This window comes from Pseudophryne corroboree, chromosome 2 (genome assembly GCF_028390025.1).
Source record: "Pseudophryne corroboree isolate aPseCor3 chromosome 2, aPseCor3.hap2, whole genome shotgun sequence".
NCBI lineage: Eukaryota > Metazoa > Chordata > Amphibia > Anura > Myobatrachidae > Pseudophryne > Pseudophryne corroboree.
In genome coordinates this window covers 55,845,936-55,873,334 of record NC_086445.1, presented here as the reverse complement: position 1 = coordinate 55,873,334, position 27,399 = coordinate 55,845,936, and the positions used below count along the sequence as shown (strand labels likewise).

At 48.0% G+C, this 27,399-nt stretch overlaps 1 protein-coding gene across 6 annotated transcripts in view; it reads right to left on the bottom strand.

Moving 5' to 3' along the window:
• Positions 1-27,399, bottom strand: part of TENM4 (teneurin transmembrane protein 4) — a 1,727,786-nt gene that overhangs the window by 794,070 nt on the left and 906,317 nt on the right. For all 6 annotated transcript variants that reach the window (XM_063951320.1, XM_063951326.1, XM_063951322.1 and 3 more), the window contains exon 4: positions 1,300-1,372. The gene's annotated coding sequence lies outside the window, so the exon portion shown is untranslated. The remainder of the gene's footprint in view (positions 1-1,299; positions 1,373-27,399) is intronic.

The following is a 27,399-nucleotide window of genomic DNA, read 5'->3' as shown; positions in this document are numbered from 1 at the left end:
TTTACACATTAGGCAGGCAGAGTCCCCTTTTTACACATTATGGCAGCAGAGTCGCCCTTTTTACACATTATGGCAGCAGAGTCCCCCTTTTTACACATTAGGCAGGCAGAGTGCCCCTTCTTACACATTAGGCAGGCTATGTCCTCCTTTTACACATTGTGGCAAGCAGAGTCCCCCTTTTACACATTATGGCAGCAGAGTCCCCCTTTTTACACATTAGGCAGGCGGGGTGCCCTGTTTACACATTACGGCAACAGAGTCCCCTTTTTACACATTAGGCAGGCAGAGTCCCCCTTTTTACACATTATGTAGGCAGAGTCCCCTTTTTACACATTAGGCAGCAGAGTCCCCCTTTTTACCCATTACAGCAGGCAGAGTTGTCTTCATTACAGTTTGGTAGAGTCTCCCTTTTTAAACGAGAGAGTATTATACTTACCTGTGCCAACAGACCTCTCCTGTCTTCCTTCGCAGTGCAGGGCACTGTGGGTGGGCTGGGAGAGACGTCATCTCTCCCAGAACATGGGGTGGGGGAGGAGCGGAAGGGGAGCCGGGAGGCGAGGAGGGGGAGCTGCAGTGCTGCCCAGCTAATTGTGTGAGAAGAGGAAGCCAGGCAATGCACTGCAGCTGAACGGTTACGGCAGGCGGGTGGACCCCACAGTGTGGCGGCACGGCCAGGTGGGTGTTGCCGGTGGTCCTGCACCCACAGTGCTTCTGCGCTGTGTGCCAGGCACCACTGGCACACACCTAGTTTCGGCCCTGCTTATACCAGACACCTCCTGCTGCATTACCTTATGAAAGGAGCAGCTATTTTTTAAGCATCTGAATCACCCTTATGGTTTGTCCAATGGTGGTGTCTAAATGCCCATATGTTGTGGCCACACCTTCTATCACAGCATTGGTGGCTAGCATCTGAGGGTGGGTTAATTATAAAGTTAATGGTCACGCCCACACACCATGGCCATGCCCATCTTTGTAGCGGGGCCTGAAATTTTCAAGTTACAGACTCTGTACCAGATGGCGGCTGCCTGCAGCGTCTGAACACTGCAAGTAACATAAAGCCAATTTAAAGACATATCAGAAGGTGTGCATACAGATCCCTTTCCTCATATCACTTGTGGGCTACCAGCGCCGAAGCAGGCATATGTTGGAATGACGCACGTTACGTGCCCATGAGTATGGTGCCTAATGGTGCAAATGTTTCATTGGGAATATGTCTATATTAATGAAATGCTACATTTGAACACTGTATAACGTGAACTTTTAATAACTGATAGAAATGGAGAAATTTTGGACACTTACCTTTCCTTTGCAGTGTTCACGAGTGACCCATCCACGAGACACACAGCTGATGCTTCTAATTATGAGAGTCTACCTGCAGGAAAACAAGACAAAGGTTTCAGTTCATGGATTATAGAAAATGTTCCGTTATTTCGTGCAGCAATATACTGTATTTCAGTCTTGGAGGCTTCTGCAAATGCCTAAGCCGGCTTTCAGCTCCACTAATTATAAGAAACATTAATACAGTAAAACATAGCTAAAAAGCTAAATACAGCAAAAAAGTGTTATTTAAATAATAGAGAATTTTTCAGACAGCCAAGACGTATGGTAAAGCCATGGGGTCTATTTACTAAGCCTTGGATGGAGATAAAGTACCAGCCAATCAGCTCCTAACTGTCATTTGTCAAACACAGCCTGTCACATGACAGTTAGGAGCCGATTGGCTGGTACTTTATCTCCGTCCACTTTATCTCCATCCAAGGCTTTAGTAAATAGACCCCATCATATCACTGAAAAAAAAAAAAAAAAAACTGAGTGGTGTCGGGAATCCGATGTCAGCATTCCGGCCTCCGGGATCCCAAACGCATCCCTGTGTAATAAATGGCCTTACATGCTGAAGCTGTAATTGTTCCCGCTGCAAAACAACCGCTGGCTATAATATCATTAGCTGAGAGATCACACAATGCAATGGCGACAATGCACAATACAATACAATGCACAATACAATGGGGACAATGCACGCGCAAATGTGTTTTTGATTTATTAAGGTGAGTTACTCCCAAAACTTTGCATGTATTGGCTGCTTACTGGGTTTAAAAAAAAATAAAAAAATACATATTTAGCATTTAAAAAAAATAGCTACTTAAGTACATAATGTACAGAACAAATGTTACTTCAGTTTTTACTGACTATTTTTTTTACTCCTACTGTATTTTTGCCCATTTTTATTGGTTTCATGAGTAAGAACATAAGATGATGGGTGCACAGGGTCGGACTGGCCCACAGGGGTACCAGGGAAACCACCGGTAGGCCCCACTGCCTGAGTGCCCATTCCTTCCTCTAGGGATCAGGTTCCAGACTGTGCACTTGTATTATACATGGTAGCAGGGACGTCAGAACGTTTTAAGGTTGGGGGGGGGCAAGATATAATCTGAGTTTGGCGCCCCTAGCTTCCCAGCACACTGTGTCAGTGGGTGACATGATAGGCATATGTGTCAGTGCATCATTATGATTATTAGCATGACCAGTAACATGGTAAGCACGGGATCCAGTGAGGATATTGGTGGTCGAAATACCTACACCAGAATCCCAATACTGCTCGGAATGCTGGCTTTGGTATCCCAAATAAGCTCACAATCCCGGCTCCGGAATACCGACCACTGGGATCCTGGATGTCTGTGTGCAGGGCCACCGGAGAGGTAAGCCATGGAAGGTGGGGGTGGGGGGTTGGAGGTTAGGTTTAGGCTGCGAGGGTTAGTGATAGGCTGCGGCCAGGGAGGGTTAGAATTAGGCTGCAGGAAGGGGGGGTTAGAGTTATGTACCCCCGGTGACGATTAGGCTGCGGGGAGGGGGAGGGTAGGTTTAGGCTGCGAGGGTTAGTGACAGGCTGCGGCCAGGGAGGGTTAGGCTGCAGGAAGGGGGGGTTAGAGTTATGTACCCCCGGGGACGATTAGGCTGCGGGGAGGGGTAGGGTAGGTTTAGGCTGCGAGGGTTAGTGATAGGCTGCGGCCAGGGAGGGTTAGGTTTAGGCTGCAGGAAGGGGGGGTTAGAGTTATGTACCCCCGGTGACGATTAGGCTGCGGGGAGGGGGAGGGGAGGTTTAGGCTGCGAGGGTTAGTGATAGGCTGCGGCCAGGGAGGGTTAGAATTAGGCTGCAGGAAGGGGGGGTTAGAGTTATGTACCCCCGGTGACGGTTAGGCTGTGGGGAGAGGGGAGGGTAGGTTTAGGCTGCGGGAATGGGGGGATTAAAATGGGGGGATAAGGGTTAGGCACCCCCGGGGGGAGGGATAGGCTGGGGGGTGAGGAGGGTTGGGCTGCAGAGAGGGGGGGTTAGGTTTAGGCACCACCGGGGAAGGTTAGAGATAAGCTGCAGGGGGGATTGGGGTGATGTTTTGTCATCCTGACCTAAACTTATCTATAACGTTACAGCTAGTTTGCCTGATCTGCCCTAACCAGAGCCCTGGGTATAAAGCCTGCACCTTACTCTATGCATTAAGATGAGCCTGGTGTGCTGGTATGGTCCTCCCACTGCAAGCTAGGAGGGTGTTGTTTAGGTGTGCCAGGGTCTACAGGTGTTGGGTATGGGATCCCGGCAGTGAGAATGCTGACACCGGGATCCCGGCCGCCAGAATGCCGGCAGGGGGGGCGAGCGCAACAAAGGCCATTGCAGGCTCACTGCACTCGCCACGCTGTGGGCTCGGTGGTTTGCTGCGCTTGCCACAGTTCTATTCCCACTCTATGGATGTCATAGACACCCACGAGTGGGAATAGCCCCTGTTAGCCGGCATTCTGGCTGTTGGCATTGTCAGCAGTCAGGATCCGGGCGTCGACATTCTGACCGTATGGATTCCGACCGCCGGGATATGAACTACATCCCGTCTGCAGAGGGTACTGTGCATTAAGCCCACTTCCATGAAACAGTAATCTTCATTTATGTATTAAACATGGATTAATCATGAGCATCAGCCGGCACATTCCCTGTAGGTCTTATTTACAGTGGGCAAAGTTCACTTACAAAGCCAAACTGGATGGCATCAATTTTATCTGAAAATCTTTGTGTGCCCATCCACAAAGCTAGGAACACCCCTAAATGTACACCTTCATCTCATGTTTCATATAATAAGGCCTACTCCGTCCTTACAAAGAAGCATCCTCAGGGGCGCCAAGAGGGTGGGTTAGGGTTGTTGCTAATTATTTGGGATTGAGCTTGTCTGGGGAGCCCTGCAGGGGCCTGAGCCAGCCATATAGGAAGTGTAATACCCCCCTCCTTGGCATGTGCCGCCTCTTCATTTGCTATTCTTGCATGTTTTAATGAGTGGGCAGCGGTCCTGAGCACCCTCCCCCCACTCAATTCCTCCTCAGGCAGTGAAAATTTCTGCAACTGCGATTGCCAGTATCTTTCTCCACGGAACCACGTGTGATGGAACTGTAGGTGCACATTACCACTAAATAATACGTTGTGCTAAGTTGCCAGTACTGTGCTGCCCAGGATCCGGTGGGCAAATCAGTTCCACTTTATCTGACACCCACACGATACTGGGGCAGAGGAGCGACGGACAGCTAGGTGAAATACCGCTGACGCACCTGTGTGAGCTGCCTCCATCCTGGCGGAACATAAATGCCTGGCCCGGGTCTCTCAAGTCAGTCAGACCGGGAGGGGGAGCATCCTGTGCTGCTGGGCCATCGGATTCAAGTGAACCACTTCCAGCTTCACTGTGGTCTGCTGCACGGGCCGTGGCAGTGACTGAGCTGCGGGTGACTGAGCTGCGGGTCCTCTTCCTTCTGTAACGCAGCGCCGGCATCACCCCGATGCCGGCGCTGTGTTACAGAAAGAGAAGGACCCGCAGCTCAGTCACTGCTCTCCGGCCGCGGCTCCGTGTCACAGCAGCACACAGAGCACAGCTCACAGCCTGACAGCAGGGAGCAGCGCGGCCTGTGTGTGATGTGCCGCATGTAGCGGAGGAGGAGCAGGAAGAAGCAGGGCTGTAGTGTAGTCTGCTAGTACACAGGCGCGTCAGCTGTATTTCACCCATACTTGCCTACTCTCCCGGAATGGCCGGGAGGCTCCCGAAAATCGGGTGACCCTCCCGGCCCCCCGGAAGAGCAGGCAAGTCTCCCGATTCGTGGGGTCCCCCCTGCCCGTCCGCCCACTTAGTGTGTAAAGTGGGCGGTCCAGGCAGTTGATGACGCAATTCTTGCTGAATTGCGTCATCATAGCCACGCCCCCTGCAGCGTAATGCCGGTGATCGAGTGGGGGCGTGGCTTAAAAGAGGCATCATCATGACCCCGCCCTTGCTCCGCCCTTTCTCCGCCCCGTCCCGCCTCCGGCCCACCCCCTCCACGACGTCACAGCCTCCCCTGCCCGCCCTCTGAGCTGACCTGGCTGCTCTCTCCCGCAGAGAGCAGCCAAAATGTAGGTAAGTATGATTTCACCTAGCTGACCGCCGCTCCTCTGCCCCAGTATCGGCACCTCTCTCATGTTTGGGGGGAGCGAGCTGCCCCCTTGCCCCCCCCATTCCGACGCCCCTGCATGGTAGATATGTTGCATTACACTGCACAAGACTATTGTGCATTTCAAGCCTGTGGAGGCTGGCCACACCCCCTTTGTAGACTTACCACGCCCCTAAGTATGGGCCCCTATCACTGCATTTCCCCGGTGGGCCCTTCATACCACAGTCCAACACTGTGGGCGCATATACCAGGGAGGAAATGTTGTCATAACATTGGGGTAACTGGGTGGACCAGCTAGTCTTTTTAATGATTACCCAGACATTGGCTAGTCTGGGAGGTCCAGAGGGCGCCCCAGCCAGACATAAAGTTGGAGAAGTGTCCCCTCCCATTGTTATGCCCTGCTACATGCACAGTCTTCATCTTCTTTTCTCTGAGTGGGCGTGGTAATGCCTCACTGCTAGCCAAGCCACACCCCCTCTCCAGCAAAGGGTCCCGCCATATGTCTCTCTGACCCTGTCAAGGTTGACAAAGACACCAGTCCCCTTACTTGGCACAGAACTGGCCCTATCCTTGAAGAAAGCACAATGCCCACCCCTAATGTTATGCAATGCTTGCTCTGGCTAAAGGGAGTAATGCCCAGTAAACAACACTTGCGTCCAATGCATACTTGCCTACCTGACCCTCTCCATGAGGGAGAAAATGCTCTGTTCCTGGACTTTCCTGGTAATGTATGATTGCCATCACCTGTGGTGAGCTAGTTAATTGATAAGAAAGGAGTTTCACCACAGGTGATGGCAATCATACATTACCAGGAAAGTCCAGGAACAGAGCATTTTCTCCCTCATGGAGAGGGTCAGGTAGGCAAGTATGGTCCAATGTAAGCAGTAGGAAAATCCAAGATGGAAAATGAGAGAACTTCTCGTGTCACAAATGTTAGTAGCACATTCCCCACCCCTTCTGCACTCCTATAACACACCCATAACCACAGAGCCTATACAGCCTAAAACCTTGGTGCTTATATTTCCCCACACTTAATCAGCCCTTGTTTACAGCAGGTGGACGGCGAGCCTTGATTGAAATATATCTTGATTTGTAGTTTTTGTACATACAGTATCCTCTAAGGCAGGCATGTCCAAACTGCGGCCCTCCAGCTGTTGTGAAACTACATATCCAAGTACGCCCTGACACAGTTTTGCTGTTAGAGAATGCTAAAGCTGTGTCAGGGCATGCTGGGATGTGTAGTTTCTCAACAACTGGAGGGCCGCAGTTTGGACATGCCATTCAGCCACATTTTATAGGAGGAAGCACATTTACATTGGAGCATAAACCAGTGTCATTAAAACTTGACAAGTGACAAATGTGACATGTAAAATAATGACTGCACCAAGGTTCTCTCAATGTATTTAAAACATAAATAAGATTTGCATGAGCAGTATTGTAGTAAATACAAAAGGCTGTAATTAATTATTTAATTTATCTAAACGAAGCAGTAAGCAGAAATTAGAATTTTGCATTTTTACTGTTGATGACATTCACGAACCACGACCCACGAAATTGCGACAGGAATAGGGGTGTTCCCTGGTGTATGCAAATTTACTAAAAAATATACATTGCAAGTCTGCATTTTTATGGTTTGGCAGTAACCCCATAGGGTCAGACTCCGAGAGGGGGCAGTAGCATAGCCAGTGGGTCTTTGATGCTAATTGCTTCAACCAATATTAGGTAGCTGATCAGAGAAGCCGACAGGAGGCATCTGTTTTACACAAGACGCCTGTCGGCATCTCTGATCAGCTACTACGTCTGAAGACTCAGAATCGGATCGTTCTGCTTGAATATTGGTCATTCGATAAAGCCTCAGGCTACACAAGTTGGCTGATGTTTTCATACAGTCAGGACACGTACAGATGCGTCCAAGTAAACAGCCCCTGGATTTAGCACGAAAAAGAAACCAGGACTGACACCCCCCCCCTACCCCGTTTTCTGGGGTGCTGCCCGTTGCTAAGTCTGTGGGCAGTATACACTCGCTGCCACATGTGATCTCGCCTCAAAGAACTGTGAAATACCTAATATTGGTTTTTTAATGAAAACTAAATACTAGTACAGCGCTTCAAAGGCAGCTGAGGTCCACACAGATTTGACTGACACTTGTGTGATTAGGCTCCTTCTAATCTTTTATGAGCCCTTGGAACAATTAGATCAGTAATTGTGCTCTAGTATGAATCAGGAGTAGATCTGAAGAAGAAACAGCGTTAAACAGTTTCATATTTATTTAAATCTCACTTGCAAGAAAATAAGATTTTAAACCTACCGGTAAATCTATTTCTCCTAGTCCGTAGAGGATGCTGGGGACTCCGTAAAGACCATGGGGGTATAGACGGGCTCTGCAGGAGATAGGGCACCTAAAAATAACTTTTACTATGGGTGTGCACTGGCTCCTCCCTCTATGCCCCTCCTCCAGACCTCAGTTAGAGAACTGTGCCCAGAGGAGATGGACAACACAAGGCAGGATTTAGAAATCTAAGGGCAAGATTCATACCAGCCCACACCAATCATACCATGTAACCTGGAACATACATAACCAGCTAACCGTATGGACAATAACAGTAACGGTCCAAGACCGATTCCAACTGTAACATAACACTTTTGTAAGCAACAACTATATACAAGTCTTGCAGAGTTTCCGCACTGGGACGGGCGCCAAGCATCCTCTACGTACTAGGAGAAATAGATTTACCAGTAGGTTTAAAATCTTATTTTCTCTTACGTCCTAGAGGATGCTGGGGACTCCGTAAGGACCATGGGATTTATACCAAAGCATCCAATCGGGTGGGAGAGTGCGTATGACTCTGCAGCACCGACTGAGCAAACGCTAGGTCCTCATCAGCCAGGGTATCAAACTTGTAGAATTTAGCAAAAGTGTTTGACCCCGACCAAGTCGCCGCTCGGCAAAGCTGTAATGCCGAGACGCCTCAGGCAGCCGCCCAAGAAGAACCCACCTTCCTAGTGGAATGGGCCTTAACCGAATTTGGTACCGGCAATCCAGCCGTAGAATGAGCCTGCTGAATCGTATTACAGATCCAGCGAGCAATAGTCTGCTTCGAAGCAGGTGCGCCAATCTTATTAGCAGCATACAGGACAAACAGAGCCTCTGTTTTCCTAATTCTAGCCGTCCTGGCTACATAAATCTTTAAGGCCCTGACTACGTCCAGGGATCTGGAATCCTCCAGGTCACTTGTAGCCACAGGCACCACAATGTTATGATTCCAGCACTCTGGTCCGAGGAGATCTTATGGCAAGGACCGGAGCACTGGAACGGAATGCTGGGGAAGGGAGCAGGACAGGAAAATAGCCCCTGGCGCCCTAACTCTGTTGTCTCACCCGTGTTGTCAGAAATCCCCTGCGAGACTATGGTTTCTTGAGCCCTTGGCAGCCGCGTTTGAAGGGCGGATTATGTCTGCCCAACTTCGATGCCCCCCGGTCTTAATGAGAGACAAAGGGAAACCCGAGACAGGGTGATAACAAGAGGCCCTCTAACTAAACAACCAGGCCAGGGGCTAAGCAAACTCAAAACTATAATATGTGCGGAGAAACCGCCAGGGAAAAGGACAACCAAAATATCCACTTGTCCAATTCTCCTACCCGGCACCGCCGAGTACCAGAGAGGACTTGTGGAAGCGGAACCCTCCGCAAATGCTCCAAACACAAAATATAAAAGGTAAAGCGGCTGAGCCGCAACACACGGCAGAGCCGCAACTCACGAACACCACTGGATATAAAACGGTGATCAGTCAGGACTCCAGGGAACCAAACGACCTCTTGGGATGAGATGACAACTCCCGAATACCGGACTTCTGAGGACTGGAATGACCGGATACAGCAGGACTGGAAACAGACTCTCAGCAAACAAAGGCAGCATGCAGGAAGCTATTACCAGCGTCTGTGAGAAGCCCTGGGAGTGTATTTAACAAGGAGTCCTCCAATCAGCTGCTAAAGGCTGATTAGAATAAATGCCGTGCAGCTGCCTTGCTGCACGGCCAGAGAGCAGGTGAATATCTTCATTTCCTAAAGCCTAGCAACGGGGAACGCGGTCCGCCAGTGGCGTCCCCGTTGCTAGGGTCCGTGCGGCTCAGCGCGCCCGGCGTCTAGCGTTGCTAGGGAGCCGGCGGCTGTACGCGCACGGCGTCTCTAGTTGCTAGGCGCCGGGCCGCGCAGACAAGCGGACCCCGGCGCCTAACAGTACCCCCCCCTTGAGGAGGGGTCAAGGAACCTCTAAAGCCAGGTTTCTGAGGAAATTCCCGAAAAAATGCCCTCTTGAGCCTCGGGGCATGAAGATCTTTATCCAAGACCCAAGACCTTTCCTCCGGACCATAGCCTTTCCAGTGAACTAGAAAATACAGCCGACCCCGGGACAATTTGGAATCGAGAACCTTCTCTACCAAGAACTCCTGTTGTCCCTGTACATCCACTGGAGATCTACCCTGAGAGATCTTCCGAGGAAATCTACTGGAAGAAACGTATTGTTTCAACAGGGAACAATGAAACGTATTTCCAATCCTGAGAGATCTTGGTAAACGTAACCGAAAGGCAACTGGGTTGACTCTTTTAATAATAAGAAATGGCCCAATAAATTTGGGTCCCAGTCTAGCCGAGGATTGTCGAAGCCTGATGTTGCGAGTCGACAACCACACCCTATCTCCCACCTTAAAAGTGCAAGGACGTCGGAGCCTGTCAGAAAATTTCTTCTCTCGAAAGGCCGCTTTTCTGAGAGCAAGGTGCACCTTTTTCCAAATGGCTCTGAGATGGGAGGTTAAGGTTAGCGAGGAGACTGAGGAATGATGAAAAAAAGAATTAGCTCTGGGGTGAAAACCAAAAACTGAAAAGAATGGAGACTCTTTAGTGGAGGAATGACAAGAATTATTGTAAGCAAATTCAGCCAACGGAAGAAACTCGGACCAATCATTCTGGAGTTTGGCTGAATACAAGCGCAAATATTGTTTCAATGATTGGTTAACTCGTTCGGTTTGCCCATTGGATTGTGGGTGGTAACCGGATGTTAACGACAATTTCATCTTCAATGAGGCACAAAAACATTTCCAGAATTGTGCGATGAATTGTGGACCCCGATCAGAAACAATATCAGTAGGCAACCCATGAAGCCTGAATACATGGCGGAGAAACAAAACTGCCAACCCTTGGGCAGAAGGCAATCGGGGAAGAGCAATAAAATGAGCCATTTTACTAAAACGGTCCACTACCACCAATATGACTCGGAATCCGGCTGAAAGGGGAAGGTCAACCACAAAATCCATGGAAATATGAGACCACGGCCTGAGAGGAACATTTAAGGGCATAAGTTGCCCGATGGGCAAGGAACGGGGAACCTTATGCTGTGCACAAACCTGACATGAATAAACAAATTCCTTGACGTCTTTAGAAAGACCAGGCCACCATACTGAGCGAGAGACTAACTCCAATGTCTTAGAGACTCCTGGATGCCCTGAAACTTTGTTATCATGGAATTCCGTTAAAACAGTAGCTCTCAAAAACTCAGGGACGTAAAGACGACCAGCAGGAGTAATTCTAGGAGCTTGGTGTTGAAGCTGTTTTAACTGGGTAAATAAATCTTGTGTGAGGCCCGCCCAGATGACCGAAGATGGAAGTATGGGGGTAACAGGATTGTTATTGTGAACCGGAAGAAAGCTACGTGACAGGGCATCAGCCTTAGTATTCTTGGAACCAGGCCTGAAAGTGATTATAAATTTGAAACGCGTAAAAAATAATGCCCAACGTGCCTGCCGGGCATTAAGCCGCTTAGCCGATTCAATGTATTGCAGGGTTCTTATGGTCAGTCAATACCGAAACAGTATGTTTTGCTCCCTCCAGCCAATACCTCCACTCCTCGAAAGCCCACTTTACCGCCAGTAACTCCCGATTACCAACGTCATAGTTGGATTCAGCGGAGGAGAATTTCCTGGACATAAAGGCACAAGGATGTAACTCCAGAGACTCCGGATCCTTTTGAGAAAGGATAGCCCCCACTCCAACCTCCGAGGCATCAACCTCCACCACAAAGGGCAATTCCGGATTAGGATGTCTGAGGACTGGAGCCGAGACAAAGGCTTGTTTCAAGGCCCGGAAGGACAACTCAGCTTCACGCGACCAGTTGGTAGGATCCGCTCCTTTCTTTGTCAGAGCTACAATGGGAGCAACCAGGTCAGAAAAAGAATGAATGAACCTCCTATAATAATTCGCAAACCCTAAAAAGCGCTGAATTGCTTTTAAATTGGTGGGTTGCGCCCAACTAAGGATGGCCTGGAGTTTCTTTGGTTCCATGGAAAATCCCTGAGGGGAAATTATGTACCCTAAAAAAGATACTTCCGTGACATGAAACTCACACTTCTCCAGCTTGGCATATAAATGATTCTCACGTAACTTTTGAAGAACCAGACGCACCTGGGTAACATGTTGTTCCATTGATTCAGAAAAAATCAGGATGTTGTCTAAGTAAACGACCACGAATTTCCCTAGGAAGTCACGGAGCACATCGTTAATGAGGTCTTGAAAAACTGCCGGAGCATTGGACAGGCCGAACGGCATCACCAGGTATTCGTAGTGACCCGACAGAGTACTGAAGGCCGTCTTCCACTCATCTCCAGATTTAATTCGGATGAGGTTGTACGCTCCTCTAAGGTCAATTTTAGAAAAAATCACAGCAGAACGTAACTGATCAAAGAGTACAGAAATCAACGGCAAAGGATAGGTGTTTTTAACTGAGATCTTATTCAGGGCTCTAAAATCAATGCAAGGTCTAAGCGAGCCATCCTTTTTCTCCACAAAGAAGAAGCCTGCACTTAAAGGAGATTTTAATGGTCTAATAAATCCTTTCTCAAGGCTCTCCTTTACATAATCATTCATAGCCGCAGTTTCTGGCCCGGATAATGCATATAATCTTCCCTTTGGCAATGCGGCACCAGGAATTAAGTTTAACTCAATAGCACAATCATAAGGCCGATGGGGAGGCAGAATGTCCGCATTGCCTTTGGAGAAAACATCAGCAAACTCCTGGTATTCCACCGGAATGAGTTCTGGAATGATAGCTGCTACTCTGACTGGAAACGTGATACATTCCTTATCACAAAAAGTACCTTATTGTGAAATCTCCCCCGACCGCCAATCAATGGTGGGATTATGAAAGGCCAGCCAAGGGTGACCCAGAACAACTGGAACTGCTGGGCAATGTGTAAGAAAGAACTCGATTTTCTCGGAATGTAGAGCTCCTACTGAAAGTAGTACAGGGGGTGTATGGAGAGAAATAATCCCATTAGACAGCGGACTCCCATCTAAGCCATGCATGGTGACACACCTACCCAAAGGTAACTGAGGAATGCCTAAGGCCTTAGCCCAAGTTAAATCCATAAAGTTTCCTGCAGCTCCACTGTCAACAAAAGCCGACACCGAAGAACTGAGGCTGCCAAAGGAAACTTTAACTGGGACTAAAAGGGAGTTATTCGAGGAGATAAGCTGCAGACCTAGGTGAACCCCCTCACAATTCACCTGGTCAAAGCGTTTCCCGACTTGTTCGGACAATTACGAGCAAAATGTCCCTTACCCCCACAGTACAGACAAAGACCAGAATTTTGCCTTCTGGCTCTTTCTTCAGGAGACAGCCGGGAGAGACCCATCTGCATGGGCTCCTCTACGTCTTCAGGAATGGAATATACACACGGACTTGACCTTACAGGTGCTCCTTTTTCAGCCCTCCGCTCTCTGAGACGACGATCAATCTTAATAGAAAGCTACATGAGTTTATCGAGAGTCTCAGGAGCGGGGTACTGAAGGAGACTGTCTTTTATAGACTCTGATAAGCCGAGGCGAAACTGACTGCGCAGGGCTGGGTCATTCCAGCCACAGTCGTTCGACCAACGGCGAAACTCCGTACAATAAACCTCCGCAGGATTTCTACCCTGTCTGAGAGCGCGCAACTGACTTTCAGCGGACGCCTCTCTATCAGGGTCATCATACAAGAGCCCTAAAGACTCAAAAAAAGCGTCAACTGACAACAATGCCCGATCCTCTGCTCTTAAACCAAATGCCCAGGTCTGAGGATCCCCCTGGAGCAAAGAAATAATAATCCCGACCCGCTGAGATTCAGTACCCGAGGAAGTCGGTCTTAAACGAAAATAAAGTTTACAGGATTCTTTAAAATTAAAAAACTCTTTTCTATCACCAGAAAAACGGTCAGGCAAATGCATCTTTGGTTCAGGGACTACCCCTGGGGAAGCTCGCAAAAGATCTTCCTGCGACTTCACCCGAAGAGAAAGATCCTGAACCATCTGAGTAAGTTCTTGAATCTGGCTGACTAAGAGCTGACCAGGATTTGGCCCTAAACCTGTTGGATTCATGAGGCCGATAAACTCTCACAAAACTGAATGAGAAAAAATTAAACCCCGTTTAATTTTAAGTTTTGGTATGGCCGGTAATAATGTTATGATTCCAGCACTCTGGTCCGAGGAGATCTTATGGCAAGGACCGGAGCACTGGAACGGAATGCTGGGGAAGGGAGCAGGACAGGAAAATAGCCCCTGGCGCCCTAACTCTGTTGTCTCACCCGTGTTGTCAGAAATCCCCTGCGAGACTATGGTTTCTTGAGCCCTTGGCAGCCGTGTTTGAAGGGCGGATTATGTCTGCCCAACTTCGATGCCCCCCGGTCTTAATGAGAGACAAAGGGAAACCCGAGACAGGGTGATAACAAGAGGCCCTCTAACTAAACAACCAGGCCAGGGGCTAAGCAAACTCAAAACTATAATATGTGCGGAGAAACCGCCAGGGAAAAGGACAACCAAAATATCCACTTGTCCAATTCTCCTACCCGGCACCGCCGAGTACCAGAGAGGACTTGTGGAAGCGGAACCCTCCGCAAATGCTCCAAACACAAAATATAAAAGGTAAAGCGGCCGAGCCGCAACACACGGCAGTGCCGCAACTCACGAACACCACTGGATATAAAACGGTGATCAGTCAGGACTCCAGGGAACCAAACGACCTCTTGGGATGAGATGACAACTCCCGAATACCGGACTTTTGAGGACTGGAATGACCGGATACAGCAGGACTGGAAACAGACTCTCAGCAAACAAAGGCAGCATGCAGGAAGCTATTACCGGCGTCTGTGAGAAGCCCTGGGAGTGTATTTAACAAGGAGTCCTCCAATCAGCTGCTAAAGGCTGATTAGAATAAATGCCGTGCAGCTGCCTTGCTGCACGGCCAGAGAGCAGGTGAATATCTTAATTTCCTAAAGCCTAGCAACGGGGAACGCGGTCCGCCAGTGGCGTCCCCGTTGCTAGGGTCCGTGCGGCTCAGCGCGCCCGGCGTCTAGCGTTGCTAGGGAGTAGGCGGCTGTACGCGCACGGCGTCTCTAGTTGCTAGGCGCCGGGCCGCGCAGACAAGCGGACCCCGGCGCCTAACACACAATAGGTTGATTCATATGGAATGAAGAAACCACTTTAGGCAAAAATTGCGGACGTGTCCTCAATTCAGCTCGATCCACATGAAAAATCAAGTAAGGGCTCTTGTGTGACAAAGCCACCAATTCTGACACTCGCCTTGCTGATGCTAAGGCCAACAACATGACCACCTTCCAGGTAAGAAATTTAAACTCAACCTTGTTAAGCGGTTCAAACCAGTGTGATTTTAGGAACTGCAACACCACGTTCAGGTCCCATGGTGCCACTGGAGGCACAAAAGGGGGTTGGATGTGCAGCACTCCCTTTACAAACGTCTGGACTTCTGGAAGAGAAGCCAATTCCTTCTGAAAGAAAATCGAGAGGGCCGAAATCTGTACCTTAACAGAGCCTAAATTCAGGCCCATATCCACTCCTGTCTATAGGAAGTGGAGAAAACGACCCAGATGAAAATCTTCCGTAGATGCATTCTTGGTCTCACACAAAGACACATACTTTCGCCAGATACGGTGATAGTGCTTTACCGTCACCTCCTTCCTAGCCTTTATTAAAGTAGGGATGAACTCTTCCGGAACCCCTTTTACGCTAGGATTCGGCGTTCAACCGCCATGCCGTCAAACGTAACCGCGGTAAGTCTTGAATTACACAACAGGTCTTCCCTCAGAGGAAGAGGCCAGGGATCTCCTGTGAGCATCTCTTGTAGATCCGAGTACCAGGCCCTTCGAGGCCAGTCTGGGACAACGAGTATCGTCTGTACTCTTCTTCGTCTTATGATCCTCAACACTTTTGTGATGAGAGGAAGAGGAGGAAACACGTAGACCGATTTGAACACCCACGGTGTTACCAGAGCGTCTACTGCTACTGCCTGAGGGTCCCGAGACCTGGCACAATACCTCCGAAGCTTCTTGTTGAGGCGTGACGCCATCATGTCTATTTGAGGAGTTCCCCAAAGACGCGTTACGTCTGCAAAGACTTCTTGATGAAGTCCCCACTCTCCTGGATGGAGATCGTGTCTGCTGAGGAAGTCTGCCTCCCAGTTGTCCACTCCCGGAATGAAGACAGCCGACAGAGCGCTTACGTGATTTTCCGCCCAGCGAAGAATCCTGGTGGCTTCCGCCATCGCGACTCTGCTTCTTGTCCCGCCTTGGCGGTTCACATGAGCCACTGCTGTGACATTGTCTGATTGAATCAGAATCAGTAGGTTTCGAAGAAGACTCTCCGCTTGTCGAAGGCCGTTGTAAATGGCCCTGAGTTCCAACACATTGATGTGTAGACAGGACTCCTGGTCTGACCACAGTCCCTGAAAATGTATTCCTTGTGTGACTGCTCCCCATCCTCGGAGGCTCGCGTCCGTGGTTACCAGGATCCAATCCTGAATTCCGAACCTGCGACCCTCCAGCAGGTGAGTACTTCGCAACCACCACAGGAGAGACACCCTGGCCCCTGGGGACAGAGTTATTTTCCGATGTAAGTGCAGATGGGACCCGGACCACTTGTCCAGAAGGTCCCATTGAAAAGTCCTTGCACGGAACCTTCCGAAGGGAATGGCCTCGTAGGCCGCCACCATTTTTCCCAGAACTCGAGTTCATTGGTGAACTGACACCCTTTTCGTTTTTAGCAGGTCTCTGACCATGTTCTGGATGTCCTGGGCTTTCTCCAGTGGGAGAAAGACCTTCATTTGTTCCGTATCCAGTATCATACCTAGGAACATTAGTCGAGTTGTCGGAATCAACTGTGACTTCGGTAGATTTAGAATTCAACCGTGTGGCTGGAGCACTCTCAGAGAGAGCGCCACACTGCTCAGCAATTTCTCTCTGGATCTTGCTTTTATTAGGAGATCGTCCAAGTATGGGATAATTGTGACTCCATGCTTGCGCAGGACCACCATAATTTCCGCCATTATCTTGGTGAAAATCCTCGAGGCCGTGGAAAGCCCAAACGGCAACGTCTGAAATTGGTAATGACAATCCTGTACAGCGAATCTCAGGTATTGCTGATGGGGGGAATATATGGGGACATGAAGGTACGCATCCTTTATGTCCAGAGACACCATAAACTCCCCCTCCTCCATATTGGTTATTATCGCTCTGAGTGATTCCATTTTGAATTTGAATCTTTTTATGTACAGGTTTAGGGATTTCAGATTCAAAATAGGTCTGACCGAACCGTCCGGTTTCGGGACCACAAATAGGGTTGAGTAGTAACCTCTTCCCTGCTGGTTCAGGGGAACCCTGATTATTACTTGCTGTAGACACAGAGTTTGAATTGCAGCTAAGACTACATCCCGTTCCGATGTGGAAGCTGGTAGGGCCGATTTGAAAAATCGGTGCGGGGGCACCTCCTCGAATTCCAGTTTGAAACCCTGGGAAACTGTTTCCAACACCCAAGGATTCAGGCCTGAGCTGACCCAGGCCTGGCTGAAAAGTCGAAGACGTGCCCCGACCAGTGCGGACTCCCTCAGGGGAGCCCCAGCGTCATGCTGTGGGCTTTGGAGTAGCCGGGGACGACTTTTGTTCCTGGGCACCTGCCGAAGCAGGTGCTCTTTTGCCCCAGCCCTTACCTCTGGCGAGGAAGGAGGATCCCCGACCTCTTCTGGGCTTGTGCGACCGAAAGGACTGCATCTGATAGGGTGGTACTTTTTTTTGCTGTTGGGGAATAAATGGTAAAAAGTTTGATTTACCTGCTGTAGCTGTGGAAACCAGGTCCGTCAGCCCATCCCCAAACAATACATCTCCCTTATAGGGTAGAACTTCCATATGTTTTTTTGGAATCTGCATCACCCGTCCATTGGCGAGTCCATAAGGATCTTCTCGCAGAGATAGACATGGCATTGGCCCTAGAAGCCAGCAAACCAATGTCCCTTTGAGCATCCCTCATAAATAAGACTGCGTCTTTAATATGGGCTAGAGTTAAGAATATAGTATCCTTATCCATCTTATCAAAATCAGCTGTCAGCTCATCTGTCCAAGCTGAAATCACGCTACACACCCATGCCGACGCAATTGTCGGTCTAAGGACTGCTCCAGTATGAGAATAAATACACTTTAAGGTAGTCTCTTGCCTGCGATCTGCAGGGTCCCTAAGGGCAGCTGTGTCAGGAGACGGTAGCGCCACTTTCTTGGACAAGCGCGTCAGGGCCTTGTCCACAGTGGGAGGTGATTCCCAACGCTCCCTGTCCTGTTTAGGGAAGGGGTATGCCATATAAATTCTTTTGGGTATCTGCGGTCTCTTTTCCGGAGTCTCCCAAGCTTTTTCAAAGAAATCATTTAGTTCATGAGATGTGGGAAAATTTATAATCTATTTCTTTCCCTTAAACATGTGCACCCTTGTGTCGGGGACCGAGGGTTCATCCGCAATATGCAACACATCCCTTATTGCCACAATCATACACTGAATGCTTTTTGTCACCCTAGGGTGCAATTTCACTTCGTCATAGTCGACACTGGAATCAGAGTCCGTGTCGGTAGTAGTGTCTTGTGTTAAGGGACGCTTTTGAGACCCCGACGGGCCCTGTGAGTCGGTCCAATCCGAGGATTGACCCCCTGATGTCCCCCCTAATTCAGCCTTATCAATCCTCTTATGTAAGGATGCCACACTTGCATTCAACATATGCCACATGTCCATCCATTCCTGAGTCGGCACAACCGACGGGGACACACCACTCATTTGCTCCACCTCCTCCTTGGAAAAGCCTTCCGCTTCAGACATGTCGACACCACGTACCGACACCCCACACACACAGGGATTAACCTATAAGGGGACAAAACCCCAACCAGGCCCTTAGGAGAGACAGAGAGAGAGTATGCCAGCACACACCCAGCGCTTAATAACACTGGAAAAATATGACCAGATAGCGCTTTTATATATAAAATGACCAGATTCCCTCTCACTGCGCTCAAAATGCCCCCCTCCTCTTTTTTCCAGCCTGAATGTTCAGCAGGGGAGAGACCAGGGAGCCAGCGTTTTCCTCATGCAGCTTCTGTGGAGAAAATGTCGCTGGTTAGTGCTGGGGATCAAGCTCCGCCCACCCGACGGCGGGCTTCGGTCTAGGTGATTTTTTTATAGAAAATGGTGGGGGATCGTAGAATTACTGCCCAGCAGCCTAATCTACCTTGTCAGTGCCCAAATGTGAGGTTTATTGCTGCCCAGGGCGCCCCCCCCCCTTCGCTCTGCACCCTTCAGTGCTGCTCTGTGTGTGTGAATGGGAGCAATGGCGCGCAGCTTACCGCTGCGCGCCTTACCTCATGAAGATCTGATGTCTTCTGCCGCCTATGACGTCTTCTGCCTTCTCATACTCACCCGGCTTCTATCTTCGGCATCTGTGAGGAGAACGGCGGCGCGGCTCCGGGACGAACCCCAGGTGAGACCTGTGTTCCGACTCCCTCTGGAGCTAATGATGTCCAGTAGCCTTAGAAACAGAGCCCAACCGTTAAGCCAGCCCTGCTTCTCTCCCCTCAGTCCCACGATGCAGGGAGCCTGTTGCCAACAGGACTCCCTGAAAATAAAAAACCTAACAAAATTATTTTTCAACAGAAAACTCTGGAGAGCTCTCTGCAGTGCACCCATTCTCCTCTGGGCACAAGATCTAACTGAGGTCTGGAGGAGGGGCATAGAGGGAGGAGCCAGTGCACACCCATAGTAAAAGTTCTTTTTAGGTGCCCTATCTTCTGCGGAGCCCGTCTATACCCCCATGTCCTTACGGAGTCCCCAGCATCCTCTAGGACGTAAGAGAAATATATATATATATCTATCTATCTATATATATCTATATATATCTATATATATATATATATATATATATATACACTGCTCGAAAAAATAAAGGGAACACTTAAACAACACAATGTAACTCCAAGTCAATCACACTTCTGTGAAATCAAACTGTCCACTTAGGAAGCAACACTGATTGACAATCAATTTCACATGCTGTTGTGCAAATGGAATAGACAACAGGTGGAAATTATAGGCAATTAGCAAGACACCCCCAATAAAGGAGTTGTTCTGCAGGTGGTGACCACAGACCACTTCTCAGCTCCTATGCTTTCTGGCTGATGTTTTGGTCACTTTTGAAAGCTGGCGGTGCTTTCACTTTAGTGGTAGCATGAGACGGAGTCTACAACCCACACATGTGGCTCAGGTAGTGCAGCTCATCCAGGATGGCACATCAATGCGAGCTGTGGCAAGAAGGTTTGCTGTGTCTGTCGGCGTAGTGTCCAGAGCTTGGAGGCGCTACCAGGAGACAGGCCAGTACATCAGGAGACGTGGAGGAGGCCGTAGAAAAGCAACAACCCAGCAGCAGGACCGCTACCTCCGCCTTTGTGCAAGGAAGAACAGGAGGAGCACTGCCAGAGCCCTGCAAAATGACCTCCAGCAAGCCACAAATGTGCATGTGTCTACTCAAACGATCAGAAACAGACTCCATGAGGGTGGTATGAGGGCCCGACATCCACAGGTGGGGGTTGTGCTTACAGCCCAACACCGTGCAGGATGTTTGGCATTTGCCAGAGAACACCAAGATTGGCAAATTCGCCACTGGCACCCTGTGCTCTTCACAGATGAAAGCAGGTTCTCACTGAGCACATGTGACAGACGTGACAGAGTCTGGAGACGCCAAGGAGAATGTTCTGCAGCCTGCAACATCCTCCAGCATGACCGGTTTGGCAGTGGGTCAGTAATGGTGTGGGGTGGCATTTCTTTGGGGAGCCGCACAGCCCTCCATGTGCTCGCCAGAGGTAGCCTGACTGCCATTAGGTACCGAGATGAGATCCTCAGACCCCTTGTGAGACCATATGCTGGTGCGGTTGGCCCTGGGTTCCTCCTAATGCAAGACAATGCTAGACCTCATGTGGCTGGAGTGTGTCAGCAGTTCCTGCAAGACGAAGGCATTGATGCTATGGACTGGCCCGCCCATTCCCCAGATCTGAATCCAATTGAGCACACCTGGGACATCATGTCTCGCTCCATCCACCAACGCCACGTTGCACCACAGACTGTCTAGGAGTTGGCGGATGCTTTAGGCCAGGTCTGGGAGGAGATCCCTCAGGAGACCATCCGCCACCTCATCAGGAGCATGCCCAGGCATTGTAGGGAGGTCATACAGGCACGTGGAGGCCACACAAACTACTGAGTCTCATTTTGACTTGTTTTAAGGACATTACATCAAAGTTGGATCAGCCTGTAGTGTGTTTTTCCACTTTAATTTTGAGTGTGACTCCAAATCCAGACCTCCATGGGTTAATAAATTTGATTTCCATTGATAATTTTTGTGTGATTTTGTTGTCAGCACATTCAACTATGTAAAGAACAAAGTATTTAATAAGAATATTTCATTCATTCAGATCTAGGATGTGTTATTTTAGTGTTCCCTTTATTTTTTTGAGCAGTGTGTATATATATATATATATATATATATATACACACACACAGTTGTGCTCATAAGTTTACATACCCTAGCAGAATTTGTGATTTTCTGGCCATTTGTCAGAGAATATGAATGATAACTCGCAAACTTTTCTTTCACTCATGGTTAGTGGTTGGGTGAAGCCATTTATTGTCAAACAACTGTGTTTACTCTTTTTAAATCATAATGACAACAGAAACTACCCAAATGACCCTGATCAAAAGTTTACATACACCAGTTCTTAATACCGTGTATTGCCCCCTTTAACATCAATGACAGCTTGAAGTCTTTTGTGGTAGTTGTGGATGAGGCTCTTTATTTTCTCAGATGGTAAAGCTGCCCATTCTTCTTGGCAAAAAGCCTCAAGTTCCTGTAAATTCTTGGGCTGTCTTGCATGAACTGCACGTTTGAGATCTCCCCAGAGTGGCTCAATGATATTAAGGTCAGGAGACTGAGATGGCCACTCCAGAACCTTCACTTCATTCTGCTGTAGCCAATGACAGGTCGACTTGGCCTTGTGTTTTGGATCATTGTCATGTTGGAAAGTCCAAGTACGTCCCATGCGCAGCTTCCGGGCTGATGAGTGCAAATTTTCCTCCAGTATTTTCTGATAACATGCTGCATTCATCTTGCCATCAATTTTGACCAAGTTTCCAGTGCCTTTGTAGCTAACACATCCCCAAAACATCAGCGATCCAACTCCGTGTTTCACAGTAGGAATGGTGTACCTTTCATCATAGGCCTTGTTGACTCCTCTCCACATGTAATGTTTATGGTTGTGGCCAAAAAGTTAAATTTTGGTCTCATCACTCCAAATTACTTTGTTCCAGAAGTTTTGAGGCTCGTCTCTGTGCTGTTTGAAGTATTGTAAGCGGGATGCTTTGTGGCATTTGCGTAGTAATGGCTTTCTTCTGGCGACTCGACCATGCAGCCCATTTTTCTTCAAATGCCTCCTTATTGTGCATCTTGAAACAACCACACCATGTTATTTTTGCAGCAAGAACCTCCAGACCCTGTATACTTACACTCTAGCCGGACACATGTGGTTGAGGTTTTTGTGAAGAGGGATTTGAGTTGGTTGCTGAGGTGTTTACCCTCCCACCCTCCATAGTGGGTTACTGTTCGTTGTGAATGTTTTTGAGATATCTCAGCTTTGCTTCGGGTGGCTGGTTTCAGAACATCTGTTGGCTGTTGTCTTTTACGCTAGTTTTTGTTTGATTCCCTGGGGGAAGTTCAGGTCATGGAGGAGGTTAGGCATAGATGCCAGTTTCGGTCAAGGACCACCACTGGTCCAGGTGGGCCCTTTGCCTTCTCTGTGGATGGACTGCCACCTCAAGTCGTTCCCATCTGCCCATGACCATTTTTGACAACAGCCCAAGTAGGGTCACCCATGCTGCGTAAAAAGCAAGCAAAGCACTAGTCCTGCTAGTGCAACAGGTCACATGAAACCAAAACCTAATCCATATTGGCCAGTCCTCTAGAAGAAGACAAAATGTAACTTCACCTAAATCACACTACAAATGCATCCGCCAAATGCCCTGTCTCTTACTTGCATTAGATAAACCCTATGAATTTTTGTGCACAGCAAAGACAAGCTAATCCTAAAACACAAGACAACTCTGGATCTTTAACAGTCCTCCAGCAATTTTGCGGGAAGCAATGGGAGGCTTCTGCATTTATTATCTCTGATCCTAATTCCAAGTTTCCCAGAATTAGTTTCCGAGGAGATGTACCACGGCGGTCGCCTTTCGGTGGTAAAAATATAAGTTTGGCTTCCCATTCGCACATTGATCCCTGAGAACATGACAAAGTTGTAGCCTATTTTTAATGGACAGTATAATCTTCCTGTCGTTATCGCCATGCAGGAAATAATGAATGAAGAAATGCTACACTTATATAAAGTATGTTTACTTCAATACCACCCACTCCTTCCCCACCAAGCTAATTCTTTATGAGAGCTGATCACGTTCCTGAACCACCTTCTTAACCTGTGTAGACTGTTCTACAAGATTACCACCATACTGCACACAAGCTTACATTTATACTATATCTATATTCTGACCCATGACTGGCTCACATAATCCCGTTTATCACTTTTTTCCTGTTATCAGGTTGATCCGCTACGCTAGGTTACGCAGTAAGTGCCACTTAACCTCAAGTGTCAAACTCCTATTTCCCTATATACAGTATTGTAGGCTTGCAGGCGATGTCCTCTTGGCACTTTGTCTGTATGGTAATCGTGTAGACCTAAAGAACGAGCTTCCAGTCTTCACGTACAGCAGTCCCTTTCCCATAGAGCAGAATGTCATATGATAAGAATGTGCATTGTGATACAAAATAACAGCACAACAAAAAGGGGCCGTTTTCAGGGCGTACCTATAAATATTAAGTATTCCCCAGATGTACTATATGGAGTGATCACAGCAGGTACCTCCGATACAGTCTAAGGGTTATTTTGCTTTCTTTTGCCTCCAGGTGACGCATGCACCAGCCGATGGCCACAAATGCACAGTGTGCGCCTGGGACCCGGACCATTAAAAATGCTGATTGTGATAAATGTGCCCCATAGTAAGAGACGGAGCAGAGTTCAGTGACTGGTAGATAACTACTCAGTGAAACAAGGAAATGGTCAAGGCAGGTAGGTAAAAAGATAATCTGTAAACTTGCAAAGTGTAAGGGCTGGCAGCAAGCGAGAGTGGACAATAAACAATCTGCATCAGGACAGCAGCGGGAGTGATCATAAACAATTCAAAGTTAGGATAAAAAAAAGGCATATATTCTCTGCATGAATATCACTGCTTCATAAATAGACTACATAGTCTGAAGAGGAGTGAAAGTGCAGAGACAATTGTTACTCTGACACTACTACTGAGAAATTTCCAGATGTAGAGTTTTTAAAGGTGAGTTAGTTTGGAAAAAGCAAATAGTGTGTGATACAGGAGGCCAGTAGTCGGGATGCTGACAATTAGAATGCTGACAGGGGACGTGGTAATGATTTTACCCCTCCCCTAACCCGCCAGGGGTGATGGCTATGGCTAAGATAGTAGGGGTGTGGCTAGAGCTAAGTCACAGGGGATGGCTGCTAGGGCTATGACTGGGAAGGGGGGCACTACGGTTAAACCCCCCCCCCCCCAGTGCCTAACCCTAACTCCCCAAGGGCCCCTTACCCTAACCGTCACCCTGAAACTTACCTTTGGGATGTCGGCGGTCGGTGTGTGAGGCCGCTTCCAGCTATCAAATCTCCCCACATGCATTTTGTATGCCTATCAGGGTCAGAAATGTCTTCAGACCTCCTTACTTGCCCCTTATAATGCCAAACAGCTCCTCATTCCCTTAGACCTCCCAACATGCCATATTTATGACCATCAGACCACAGACATTCCATCAGACCTCCTAACATGCATCTTATCATGACCCCACACATGCCTTCAGCCTAATGGCATACACGGTCTATATAACCCATAATTTATTGATTTTGTACATCTGCGCCCTCATCTTTTTTTCTTTTTAGTTTTTTTTAACTTCCATGCACCTCCACTGCCTACTACCTCTTTCCTGTAGTCTAGACTTTTATTACTTCTTGTCTTCTTTTCTTCTCTGAGCTCAAGCTGGACTGTCTGGTCACCTTTGTGGCTCCGCTTTTCTGCTCTCTCCCAGGGAGGAAATGACTGGCATAGTGACATCATGATGTCTCCTTAGTTCCACGAATCACCACTGTAAATTTTACTGCTGAAGCAGAAGGAGAGGAGAACTCCAGTGTATCATCCTCTCAAGCACTAGATAGGCAATACTATTATGGGCTGGGAAAGCAGCCATCGGGTGGTGAACGTGTTGCAGGTCCTTGGAGACCTCCCCTAAGTGTGCCACTTTCATTAAGCTTGACCATATTTCTACAAGCATTGAAATGGTTGCAGATGCTCACATCGGTCACTTTGCACTCACATTTTTAGTCTAATTAAAAGGTCAAGAAATGATGGCAGGTTTTTGAACCAGGTTAGCTAAGCATTGAGACGATTCCCAACATCTCTACAACTTAGTTATCTGTTAGACTGTTGTTAATAACAAAATAAAAACAAAAAACCTATCCAATGTCCTGGCTGCGTATTTATATAACTTGTTATGTCTTTGGCGTCAAATCCTATAAGTAACACAGACACTATGCTGAAACTCTGCGAGACAGTGACTTTCTGCAATTGGTGAAGCACCGTGAAATGAGTGGCAGAAAATAAAACCTGGAGTTTTACCCTGAGAATGTTCTCATTATTTTGTTCTCCTGCGGAGGACACAAAGTTAAGTGCCGGCTGAACTTAAATGATCTTTGCTAAACCACAAGTCTGTACCGTAAACAACTGGGAGCAGAGAACCGTGTTCTCAGGGCAGCAGGCACACAAAGTTCTATCTTTAGAGATTCTGAAGGGTTTTACAATGATATTAGTCTCAGGCAAAACAGGTTAAAATTCTCCATGTGGTACTATTTTTTATTTGGCCCAGGGAATAAACAAAAAGGACATCTTCTGTCTCAGTAAATCATGACTTTATCACAACTATACTTCTATTTAGTCATATTCATTTCTCTAAGTTATTATTGTATGATGCATAATGCTACAAATTAAGGACAAGCTACATCCCTCAACATGGGATAGGGTTACATACGCTGTTACTCTCTGCTTGTTGCCATATCCCGGCAAATTCTGCCAGGCTCTGAGGCCGACAATTCGAATTCCAATATATCTGGCAATCTGCATTTCTTTTGTATTAAAGCCTTTTTTACTAAGTCAGTTTCTTATGAAATTCAATGAACACGATCTGATGGGGACTGTAGAATTTCAAGGTTCACCCTAACGGTGCATCAAGTGACCTGTAGGGATGCACAGTCACTGATCAGTACTATTTATGGTGCAGAAAGGTTCATATAGAGTATGTGGACCTAGGACAGACCTCATTTCAAATAGTTTGGACCAACAGGAACATGTCCACGGATTTCACAGTTATAGGCTCAATAAAAAAAAAAGGATTTTAATTACCTACCGGTAAATCCTTTTCTCGTAGTCCGTACGGGATACTGGGAATCCATTTAGTACCATGGGGTATAGACGGGTCCACTAGGAGCCATGGGCACTATAGAAGTTTGATTAGGTGTGCTGGCTCCTCCCTCTATGCCCCTCCTACCAGATTCAGCCTAGGAAACTGTGCCCGAGGAGACGGAACATACTTTGAGAGAAGGATATAGAAAAAAGGAAATTGGTGAGATTTGGAACCAGCACAACCAGAACAAGAGGAAAGCCATGCTAACCAAAACTTGCAACCAGGAACAGCAGCAGCTGAACCAAACAACATTACTTAACCAAGTAACTGTGCAGGAAAAACGAAGCACCGGGCGGACGACCAGTATCCCCTATGGACTACGAGAAAAGGATATACCGGTAGGTAATTAAAATCCTATTTTCTCATACGTCCTAGGGGATATGGGGAATCCATTTAGTACCATGGGGAAGTACCAAAGCTCCCAAACCAGATGGGAGAGTGCTGAGGTTCCCACAGAACTGAGTGACCAGACCGAAGGTCCTCAGAGGCCAAAGTATCGAACTTGTAGAACTTAGCAAACGCGTCGAACCCGACAAAGTAGCTGCTCGGCAGAGCTGTAAAGCCAAGACACCCAGGGCAGCCGCCCAAGATGAACCCACTGACCTAATAGAGTGGGCCTGTACAGATTTTGGAACCAGCAAGCCTGCCGTGGAATAAGCATGCTGGATAGTGAGCCTGATCCAGCATGCAACTGACTGCTTTGAAACAGGACACCCAATCTTCTTGGGATCATAGAGAACGAACAGCGAGTCAGATTTTCTGTGACGAGCTGTTCTCTTTACATACACCTTCAAAGCCCTCACAACATCCAAAGAATATGAAGTAGCAGAGATGTCCGGAACCACAATAGGTTGGTTTATATGAAACGCGGACACCACCTTAGGAAGAACTTGCTGACGAGTCCTGAGTTCAGCTCTGTCCTCATGGAAAATCAGGTAGGGGCTCTTGTAAGACAACGCCCCCAACTCTGACACACGTCTTGCTGAAGCCAAGGCCAACTGTGTG